The following is an 11033-nucleotide window of genomic DNA, read 5'->3' as shown; positions in this document are numbered from 1 at the left end:
GATACTTCAAATTGCCAAAAAATGCCAATCAATCTATCTGGCACAATGATCACACGATTAGAAAACTCTAACCAATGGATTATAACGGTACCTAATGAAGAAACGTTCAAATTGAAATGCAATTCACAAAATGAAGTTCAACGACTTATCATGGGAACTTACTTGTTCGAAGTACCTGTAAGCTGCCGATTTAGTTCATCCAAAGGCACGGTAACCAACATCAAGTTTTTTGTTAACCAAACTCAACCCATGTTGTTTCCTGACCTGGTCAACAAACCATCTAATCAACACAAAGTGCCCAAAAACTTCATGGAAATTCAACTCACCGAAGACATGAATCTTGATGACCTAAAATCAATAAAAACTCAAATGTTGAATAATCAGCCGTTTCTATCTACAGAAACAATATCATATGTACCCAGTGTATGGACCATCGCCTGTTCCTGCCTTATGATCATAGTGGTAGCCTACCTCATTTTTAAGAAGATGGACCGATCCCGTTGTTTGCCAAAAAGCAGAAGTAAACCAGCGGACAAAGAAGCTCAAGGATCGTTTTAAAATAGAGCTAGCTGATGTCCAACTACCTCACTAACCCTCGTCGTTGGATCTCAGGGGGGAGGAATTATCTCACCGCTCAGTACGCTAACCCTAATGAAGATTCACCGAGTCAGCACTGTCAGCAGATCCCCTCCACAGTCAGTGCGGACATTGGTCATTTCCATATTTTTTCTAGTTAGTCGGTAAAATTTATTAATCTAGTTAAGACATATTCTTTAACTGTATCTTTTGGTATTATTAAAGCTTTTTAAAAAGAAGTCTTCTGGTGCGTGACGTGCGTATTTAAGTCCCGTTAAATTGACACATTTTTTTTTTCTACATCAGATAGTTCCGCATTATTCCGAATTTTTGCTTTTATGTGGGATTTCCATTCAATGAACGCCTAAAATTTCATAGTCTATTTTACTAATAGGCTCTATAATATAAATGAATCAGACAGATACAATACAATACAGGTACATGTGAAATTGCAATAAAAGTCTTAAGTACTGTAAATTATATACCTTTTTCCATTGTTCACCAGTTTTTTGGGTACCTCCAATAGAATTTATAGCCTTTGCAGCTTTTTCCCAAGATTGTCTTTTTAAATCTGGGGTAACTTTTCCCCACTTTAAAACCTCAGAACTTTCTACCTCAGTTAGAAGTTGAATATATTGCTGTCTTGCGGCTTTCTTAGACATATCTAAAATTGATTTAAAAATTAAGTTTGGTACTTTATCCTAATTTTGAATTAAGTACTTACCGTTGCCGGAAAAAAAACTGAAAAACACCTGTGGCGGTGTTGCCTACCGTCTCGTTCGTTTCTTTACTCGGAGTAGGTTAGTGTCGAAGTATCTGTCCGTGTTGGGCAAGATAATAATGACAGACGACTTAGGTTATTTTTTATTTGACATTGCACATTTTTCCCGGTTATTTGAGAATAGAGACAGTGTCGGGCAAGTGAACAAAATGGTTGTCGGTTATCGTGCTAGTTCCTAGTTTTTCGGTTTTTCTCATATCACGGCGGTGTATTTAGTATTAAGCATGCTGGAAATGTTCCATTAATGGCAGACTATCAACAAGCAATGAATAAATGCAATTCGGTTTATTCAATAAGCAAAATGGTGGTGTTTTATTGATAGTGACGACCATCCGTTCCCCACATGGTCACGTGCTCAATAGCCAACGCACACCACACACAAAAATCCGTTTAAAATTTACATAATTTGTGAGGTTAGGTCGGTACTGCTCCGTCTGGTTTGGTCTGGCCATAACACCAATGCAATGTTGCCATAGTAAAGCTTGAAATTTTATCAATCAATTGTTACTTACAGTTTTTTTAATCAAATGTGACCAAAAATTGAAATAGTGGTCAATTTTCATTGAAATTATTTCAATATTGATATTAAGTCAATGAATTTACGGCACAAGGCTGAATATCTACGTATCAAGTACTATGATTGTAAAGAAAACATCTTTGTGCTGCTGCTATGTTTTTTTTAAACAATAAATCCAATACTTAATGAATCTAAATTTTTAGATATTTCGTTTCGTAGAACTTACCCCTTCCTATAAATACCATCTCAGAAGAATGTAATGCCTCCACTCTGTGAAGATGGACTAGTTTAATGAAGAGAGAGAATCAAATAGTAATACAAAACCACGGACAAGGCCTGTAATCCCTTGGGTGCATATTGTGGACTCGTGCATCCACTGTGACGTCACCCGGCGTAACGCATTGAGGAAAGAAGTTCTGCTGATAGACCATCTGGGATCTGTTATGATGTCAAATGCCAACTTGTCACTTTGCTGTTTTGTTTTTTTTGTTGTGTCATTTACATGCAGCTGAAATAATTATTGTATTTTTATTACAATAATCCAATAATTGGGGAAGATTATTCACTAAATTCAAGTAAATGTATATTTTTCAATGGTGATAATGCATACAACGCCTGCTAGCCCAGGTAAGATTACAATTGCAGTTTCGTACCTAACCTGAAAAAACTCTGCTGATGCATCTTTTGTATACATTACTAAAAATTTGTCTAGTCTGACAATTTTTTAAGGGTGGTTCAACTAACAAATTGGGCCTATTTTACAGATCTGTATCCTGTATATGCTGAATACTTCACTACTTTTCCATGTGGATGAGAAAATACAACTTTTATGAAGAAATTGACCTAAGCGAAGAACAAATTACCCACTAAGGAGATTGCAACATATCAATCAAGTTAAAGAGTGCCATTGTGTGCAATGGTTTTTACTACTTACATTACAACAGTGAATAAAAAAGCAAAGTTTAAGGTCAGTATATTGATTTTATTTAAATTAACATTCAAATGAAAACCAATGCAGTTTTCATTATTGTTTTATGTTTAATAATTATCATTATACACTTTAGTAAACGACATTGCTCAACATTAAGTAAATATGTATTATACAATGTCTTCGTAAAGTACATACTGCATAAATTTGATGAAATGGAAGAGACTTAAGCCTAGTTTATAAAACAAAATTTAATTTTAGTTATAGTATTAATATTAGGACTAAGAATAGAATCAATGCTTATGACCCAAAGAGTTTGTAAAAAAAAATAATTTATTTTTAGTGTTAGTAATAACATTATTTTATTAACTTTTTTGTTTTTGTTTTGGGTTCCAGCTTAAAGAAAAAGGATTGCAGGTACAAGCTACAACTTTTTATTTAGTATTTACTATTTATGTACTGGCACTTGTCAGTCTATATGTTATGTAATAACCTCCATACACTTATTATTTATAATCACCTTCAATTTTTACAGTGAATACTAATACTTGAACTAAATTTCTCCACTGGTACACCCACTCTATAAAGTGGGCTGTACTTTTTCCAAAAACACTTGGAACCTTGTTTTTATAGGAGGTTTTGGATTCTACAAACAATTCTTAACATATTTCATGCAACATACTCCATACTGATATTCAATTGTTTTTAAACAAATGTCAAATACGCTTTTCAAAATTATAAGCCCCAAAACTTTTACGTAAAAAAATTGAAAAAAATTAAAATCAGCTATTCCAAATGAACTCTATGGACTGTTACAATAACCAAGACGGTTTATTATCTTTTTACATTTTTTTTTTAAATGTCATACATAATTTTTGAGGATGTTAATCTGACTTGGAAAATTATTGGTTTCAAATTATCAATATTTACAGGACAATTGTGGTACAAGTTGCATAGAACAATACTTAGAATTGGTTGTTTCCAGAATACAAATTATAGAATAATAAAGAAGTGTTGCCATTTGAAAGATTAAAAATATTTGAAATACTCAGTTTTTGGGCCCTGTATAATTTTAATTCATACAACACAAGCAGAGGTTAATAAAATTAGAAACATAGGAGTCTGAGAATTTTTGTCAAAAGTCTTTTTAATTTTATTGAACTTAGGCAGTATGCATGTTTCAAAAGCACTGTATGTAGTGTTATCTAAATGCACGTTTGAAGGAACAGTAATAATCTAATTCATATACGTGTCAATTCTTCAGATCAAATGATGGCTACGAAATTACTTATATTGTCACGTTACAATATGATACAACATTTGCTTATCTAGTACAATAATTGTAAAGCAAACATACAGGGTGTACAAACTCGATGCATTGGCATTGCTATCTCAGAAAGTATAGTTGATAGAGATTTAGTTAAATGGAGGAAAAGTTGCGCATTTTATTGATAAATAATTTGGTAAAAAAAATTCAAAAAAGTTTCATTACATCCGGAGATATCCGACAAAAACCGGAAAACTCAAATTTCTATTTTATTTTTTTACCACTTTAATCAATGGCTCCTTCTGGGGGCACTTTTTTATGCTCTTCAAGAAAATAGTTTTAAGTGAAATCAAAACTCAGAGTCGATCTCCACAAATATTTATTAAAAAGGTTGTTAATTGCCTAACATGTTTCGGGTGTATTCAGACACCCATCTTCAGAGGCTTAACTAGATCACTAGTCTGCTGACTGTCATTCTAAAAGGGGGGACAGTTGAACCCAAATGTACCAAGGTGGTTTTTTATTCTGCACGGGGGAAAAAACCTTGATCAAAAACCCAGTTCTGGTACAGAGGTGACAGGTTGCTCCGTTTTTTATTCTCGAAGGGGAAAAAAACTTAATCAAAACCCAGTGTTGATGTCAAAAAGTGAAGTTACTAGCTACGTTTTTTATTCTTTAAGGGGGAAAAAACTTAATCAAAACCCGAAGAAGTTGAATGATGTGACTGATGACTCCATGGAGACTCCATGTCCTGCTGCACCCAAGCCATGTTGCCCTGCACGGTCACACCTCCACAGTGACAAAGGGAAAGTCGACCTCATTTTAATCTGTTAAATGTTGAACTTGTGAGTGTCCACCGCGGTTTTTTGTTGTGTGACGTCCCTTTCGTGTCCATTTGGTCTCCTCAGATAGACATGCAGTTTTTACATCATTCAACTTCTTCGGGTTTTGATTAAGTTTTTTCCCCCTTAAAGAATAAAAAACGTAGCTAGTAACTTCACTTTTTGACATCAACACTGGGTTTTGATTAAGTTTTTTTCCCCTTCGAGAATAAAAAACGGAGCAACCTGTCACCTCTGTACCAGAACTGGGTTTTTGATCAAGGTTTTTTCCCCCGTGCAGAATAAAAAACCACCTTGGTACATTTGGGTTCAACTGTCCCCCCTTTTAGAATGACAGTCAGCAGACTAGTGATCTAGTTAAGCCTCTGAAGATGGGTGTCTGAATACACCCGAAACATGTTAGGCAATTAACAACCTTTTTAATAAATATTTGTGGAGATCGACTCTGAGTTTTGATTTCACTTACACTCACTACTCCACTGTGTGCATATGGACTACTACTTTTCGATACAAATAGTTTTAAGTTTTAGCTCCGACATTTCGTTTTTTAAATACCAACATCAACTTCAAATTTTCAAATACGGACCTCAACTTTTTATTTCATTTTTTAGTAGCCACAGACCTTCTGAAACTAATAATGTGTCACACTTCAAAAAAATATACCTAGTGTATAGTTGGATTTTTACCTTTTGAGAATGACGTCATCTTTTTACATCTTTGTTTCTCGCATATCAAACATGTGAAATAAACAATTTTAGCAAAAAAGGCACGTTGTTAATTTTGTCGTCCTGTCAAATTAAAAACGTTGACATTTACTGTCACTTTGATTTAAACGAATATCAAAGGTATAAAAATGCTGCGCTACAATGAGAAGGCCCAAATGCTAATTCTAAATATGCTGCTTTTTTTTCGAGTACTAAAAGAAACAGTTTCCAGATGTCAACTGAAACTCTCATGATCACTCATTTTTCAAAGCATTTGTAGGTTAAAATTTGTGATCTAATTCCAGACATGCGTGTTTTTTCACCTGCTTGACGTCATTCTCAAAGGGTAAAATTTTGACTATACCTACTCGTATTATGTATTTGGTATTTTAAGATTTTTAAAAAAATTAATCAATTGAAATTGATATGTTGTCATAATGAGTAGATAATTTAGTTTAATATAATTTCATAATTAGGTTCATTGCTTCTTCGAAAAAGAGAGAGAAGTTCTTAGGGTACTTTTCATTTATTAAAAAAAAAAAAAAATGTTTTTGATTAGTTATTGATTTTTCGGATACTCACCTGTTTGAATTCGAGGTTGAGTTTTGATGAAACAGCTTAATCATATCAAACTAAATTATTTACTCATTATGATAACATGAATTTCAAATGCATATTTGAAAAAAAAAAACAAATACCTACCTAAGTACACTAGGTATAATTTTTTGACAAGTGTGGCACATCATTATTTTTGGTAGGTTGGTAGCTACTAAAAAAACGAAATCAAAAGTCCCGGTCCGTATTTTAAAATATTAAGTTGATGATGGTATCTAAAAAACAAAACGTTGTATCTAAATACAAACATTATTTTCTTAAATAGTATAAATTAATGCCTCCAGAAGGTGCAATTGATTCAATGAAATGAATTTCCAAAATAATCAATAATAAAGTGATAAAAAAATAAAATAGAAATTTGATTAATTGTTTTTGTTGGATATCTCCGGATGTAATGAATTTTTTTTAATTTTTTAGCATTAAAATGCGCAACTTTGCCTCTATTTAACTAAAGCTCTATCAACTATACTTTCTGAGATAGCAATGCTAATGCATCTAATTTGTAACACCCTGTATTTGTGCAGCTGCAATGTTTTTTTTAACAATCCAATACTTAATAAAATTCAATTTTTTGATATTTTGATTATTTGAGCTTACCATTTTCTATAAATATGGTATATCTCAGGAAAGTAGTGCGTACATTCTGTGAAAATAGATTTCTAGTTTCTACTGTTCAATGTAAAAAATAATATAAAAAGTTTTAAGTGCATATTGTGCAGCCTGAGCACCCTACTGTGACGTCACGCGGCTTACCACTTTGAGGAAACAAATTCAGCTGATTAAGTCATATTCCATCTGTTGTTATGTCAACTAAAGTTCGAATTTGTCACTTTGCTTTCATTTTTATTTTGTTATGTCAAACAGATTCCCATGCAGCTAAAATAGTTATATTTTTAACTTTTATACAATATTTCAATAATAGTTGAAAATCATACTCTAAAATCAAGTAAATGTATATTTTTTGAAAGACATAGAGCCTGCTGGTCCAAGTAAAATTACAATGCCAATTTCAAACTTAACCTAGGCATTTAACCCTGCTGATGCATCATTATTACACATTTTTTTCGTCTGGCATTTTTTAAGTATAGTGTCACGTTTAAATTGTAAAAGCCCTTTTGGCCCAACAAGTTAAACGAGACGTGCGTTTATTACTTTAATAAACGCCTTTACCGAGATCTTGTTTCAGAGGTAGAATCAAACCACTTGGTAGAAAAATATAATTTAATAACTAAATAATAGTTAAAACTAATTGACAAAATGGTTGGTTTATCAACTTGGTGAATCGGAATAAAACCTTCAACATAATTCCCAAAGTAACACTTTAAACAATACCTTTTACATGCACAAAATATTACAATAACAAATCTGTACTTACATTTGTTAAACAATTATGAGGGCAGCTTCGTGGAGGGTTTGGCACTTACGATTTATTATAGTTTAAGAGATGGTTTACTATTTAATTAATTTGTAAACCCGGTGCGGGTTGCAGAATTCAGGACGACTACATTCTGTGGCGTGAGCGGAGTCTCCTGGCTAGGTACTGCCTTCTCCGACGTGGTGCACAGCAAAACTGGACTGACTGGACAGAACTGGACTGAACTGACTGAACCTTCTTTAGGGTACAACTTCCTTTTTATAGCATTCCAGACACTGGTTCCACCAATCAAAACTCCCAGACCTGGCCTCGTCTAGCCGACAACTCGTGACGACCTTCGACCATCGGTACTTGGAAAACATTCCACATTATTTCGCAATTCAGCAAATGCATCTTAATTGCAGTTGCACTCCGACCGCATTCCACAATTTTAATGTTTCCGCTCAAGTAATATAAACATTTTTTAATGTTTCCGTTCAAGTAATAAATTTGATTTATTATCCTTCGTGACAATAGTTTAAGTAACAAATTAGGCCTATCTTACAGATCTGTATCTGGTATATGCTGAATACCACTACTTTTTCATGTGGATGAGAAAGCATAACTTTTATCAAGAAATTGACTTAAACAAGGCTCGAATTACCCACCAAGAAGTACTACATTGCAAAGAGCAAGTATTTAAGCAAATATTTCTTGAATTCGTTTTTTGTTTAAACTACACATGGAAAACGAAATTAATGCAGAACGAAACGAAAAAGTATGAAAGCTGGTAGGGACAGTAGGGGTTGGCAGACGTGAAAAATAAATAAAATAATAATTAAAAAATTAAATTAAATTAATAAAAAAATTAATAATTAAATGCTTATTCAATTAACGAGTATTCTTCTATATCTTTCGTTATTCTATACATAAACTTTGAATACTAATTTACATAAAAAAACTAGTGGAACGAATATTTTTAATAACATTGTGGTTTAATCAGTTCAATGAAAAATCGATTTATCTCGAAAACCGTTTATTTTATCAAAATAAAAGAAGAGTACAATTTTTCGATAAAAATGTCAAGAGTATACATTAATGGCGTTTGCAGCTGAAAATAATGACAGCTGTCAAAGTTTAAGCAAATTTTGTCTTAGGTACCAGTTAGTTCCTGTCTTTCTGTTAAGACGAGATACCTGGTTTTGATATCAAATAGAAGGTCTTCTTTGATAAAACATTAAACCCAAAAATCATTACAATATACAAAGTGGTTCAAAAGTTACGGCCAAAACCGTTAATTGGAAGGCAGTTCTTTGGGGCTCGATATCTCCTTTAGGAGTGACTTTAGGAAAAATCTTTATATGAACAAATCGTATTATTTTGACCTCCTCGGTATGCTCCCGAGAGATTGTCATATAGTTATGGGACACCCTGTATAAAGGGTGTTACAAATTCGATGCATTGCTATTTCAGAAACTATTGTTGATAGAGCTTTAGATAAATGGAGACAACGTTGCGCATTTTATTGCTAAATAATTTGGTAAAAAAATTTACATTTTTTTATTACATCTGGAGTAAATTCCAAAATAATCATTAATAAAGTGGTAAAAAACAAATAGAAATTTGACTTTTTCGGTTTTGGTCGAAAATCTCCGGATGTAATAAAAAGTTTTTGAATCTTTTGTTAGGTATTTAGCTGAAATCGGTTAAAACACGTTGACGTTTTTATGTTCTTGTCGTAATATTATTTTCTTTGTTTCAGATATTCTCCCGGTGAAGCGAGATGCATAAAAAGTCGTACAGGGGAATGCTGGAATTCTTATTTATTTTACTAATAAACTAAAAATTGGGACGCGGGTTGTGTGTAGTTTTATTTGCTATTTCGATTTGCTGTTATGCCATATGCAGCATTTTCCTATCCACAATATTTGGCAGCATAATTTTTATTTAATGTCCGACTAAATGGGGATGTATTACAAGAATTATCATTCCTTTAAATGTCAATCTACGCATGGCGAACTGAGTAACTGTGCAGAAGTTGACATTGGAATTGAACCACACCAGCAATCAGTCATTAATATCTATCAAACGTACAATTTATTTTCCTGACTGATCAACATCCTACAGCAAAATTAACTTTTTGTGTCTGCTCAGCTTCGATTTACATCGAAGAATCAACCTTTTATCAAGTGGGTTTTCTAAGAACGAGCCAGAATGTTTATTATTAGAACTTCAAAAAAACCGCGTCTTTTAATGTGTATACAAACTTAGAACGCGCTTGAAACACTTTTTTACACTCAAAAGTTTACACATTGTTTTATTTTGTACCTTTCTTGCGATTAATCTCTTTGAGTAAAACTTCTTTTCTTTGCTACTACGCCTTTTTATAAAATTTCAGTTTGAAGTTTATTAGATGTCAAATATTGTATGACGGATTTTTTGAAATCTGTGATCGAGATGGTTTCTTGTTCATTTTGTTTGTACAACATATATGTATGCGTTCGCCATAGATGTGATCAAAAGTAACTCGAAGGCGACTATTTTATCAGATAGATCGACAGATTCGTTAGCCCTGATATAATCCCAAACAGCTTCAGGTTTTTAGTTTATTGTGCCCCTCACCTCGATCATTTTGTCAGTATGTTTACTTGACAGCATAAAAACATTTATGTTGTCTTTCCAATTTATAAAAATTAGACCCTCCCTACTCTGCTGCGCAAATATTTGACCTTTTTGAAGTTTCTTTAATACAACTGCTTTTGGCAAACCACATCGTTTTTTCCGTACCGTACCTACTAAGTGAGTATCTGAATCGATTAATCGCATAGCTAAAGGAATGTTGGTGTACAGGGTGTCCCATTTTCGACACTTTTGTAAGGTATCTCACTTATTTTTAAAGATACGGGGTTGCGGTTTTTGCGACAGTGTGTTACTTTTTTGTGAAATTTAACATGGCGTCAGCAGAATTGTCATAACCCATTTCCCCCAATAGCAAGCTGTCGTGAATTTGACGTGATTTTACCGTCATCTGTTACGTCGAAATCACCAATAAAATGACGTCGCAGTAACGTCGCTGAGACGGGTGTAAGTCACAGCCCACTGACGTGATCATTGATACGTGATAGTGACGTAACAGATGACGTGAAAAAACACACACAAGAGGTGAAAACGGATTCTTATAGATATTTTTCCGTAGAATCCAGTGACGTAGTTTATTTTTTGCTGAAATCTTTCGTTTTTTAATTATGACATAAACATATGTTGAATATAAAACACCTTGTATCACAACGTAGTACCCTGCTGTGGTGGGTAATTTGATTAAGCACAACAAAAAGTTGTATTTGATTTTTATGGCTTTTTTAGAAAAATTATATACATTTTTACTTGCTTTTCTCCAATCGTTCCATTCCTTACGTGGCACTGGGACAGAACTCAGAATATCTGTTAAT

The 11033-nt window shown here is 33.2% G+C and overlaps 1 long non-coding RNA gene across 1 annotated transcript; it reads left to right on the top strand.

Annotated features, from left to right (window-relative positions):
• The first annotated feature begins 2359 nt into the window (after nucleotides 1-2359).
• On the top strand, nucleotides 2360-9381 carry LOC145738079 (uncharacterized). Its single transcript, XR_014180575.1, has 3 exons — nucleotides 2360-2501; nucleotides 2639-2841; nucleotides 9347-9381. It is a non-coding gene; the product is annotated as an uncharacterized LOC145738079 (long non-coding RNA).
• The last annotated feature ends 1652 nt before the right edge of the window (nucleotides 9382-11033 follow it).

This window comes from Ips typographus, linkage group LG15, assembly GCF_016097725.1.
Source record: "Ips typographus isolate SLU linkage group LG15, UJ_Ityp_2.0, whole genome shotgun sequence".
NCBI classification, from domain to species: domain Eukaryota; kingdom Metazoa; phylum Arthropoda; class Insecta; order Coleoptera; family Curculionidae; genus Ips; species Ips typographus.
The sequence above is the reverse complement of the archived record's forward strand: the minus strand, read 5'-3'. Positions and strand labels throughout refer to the sequence as shown.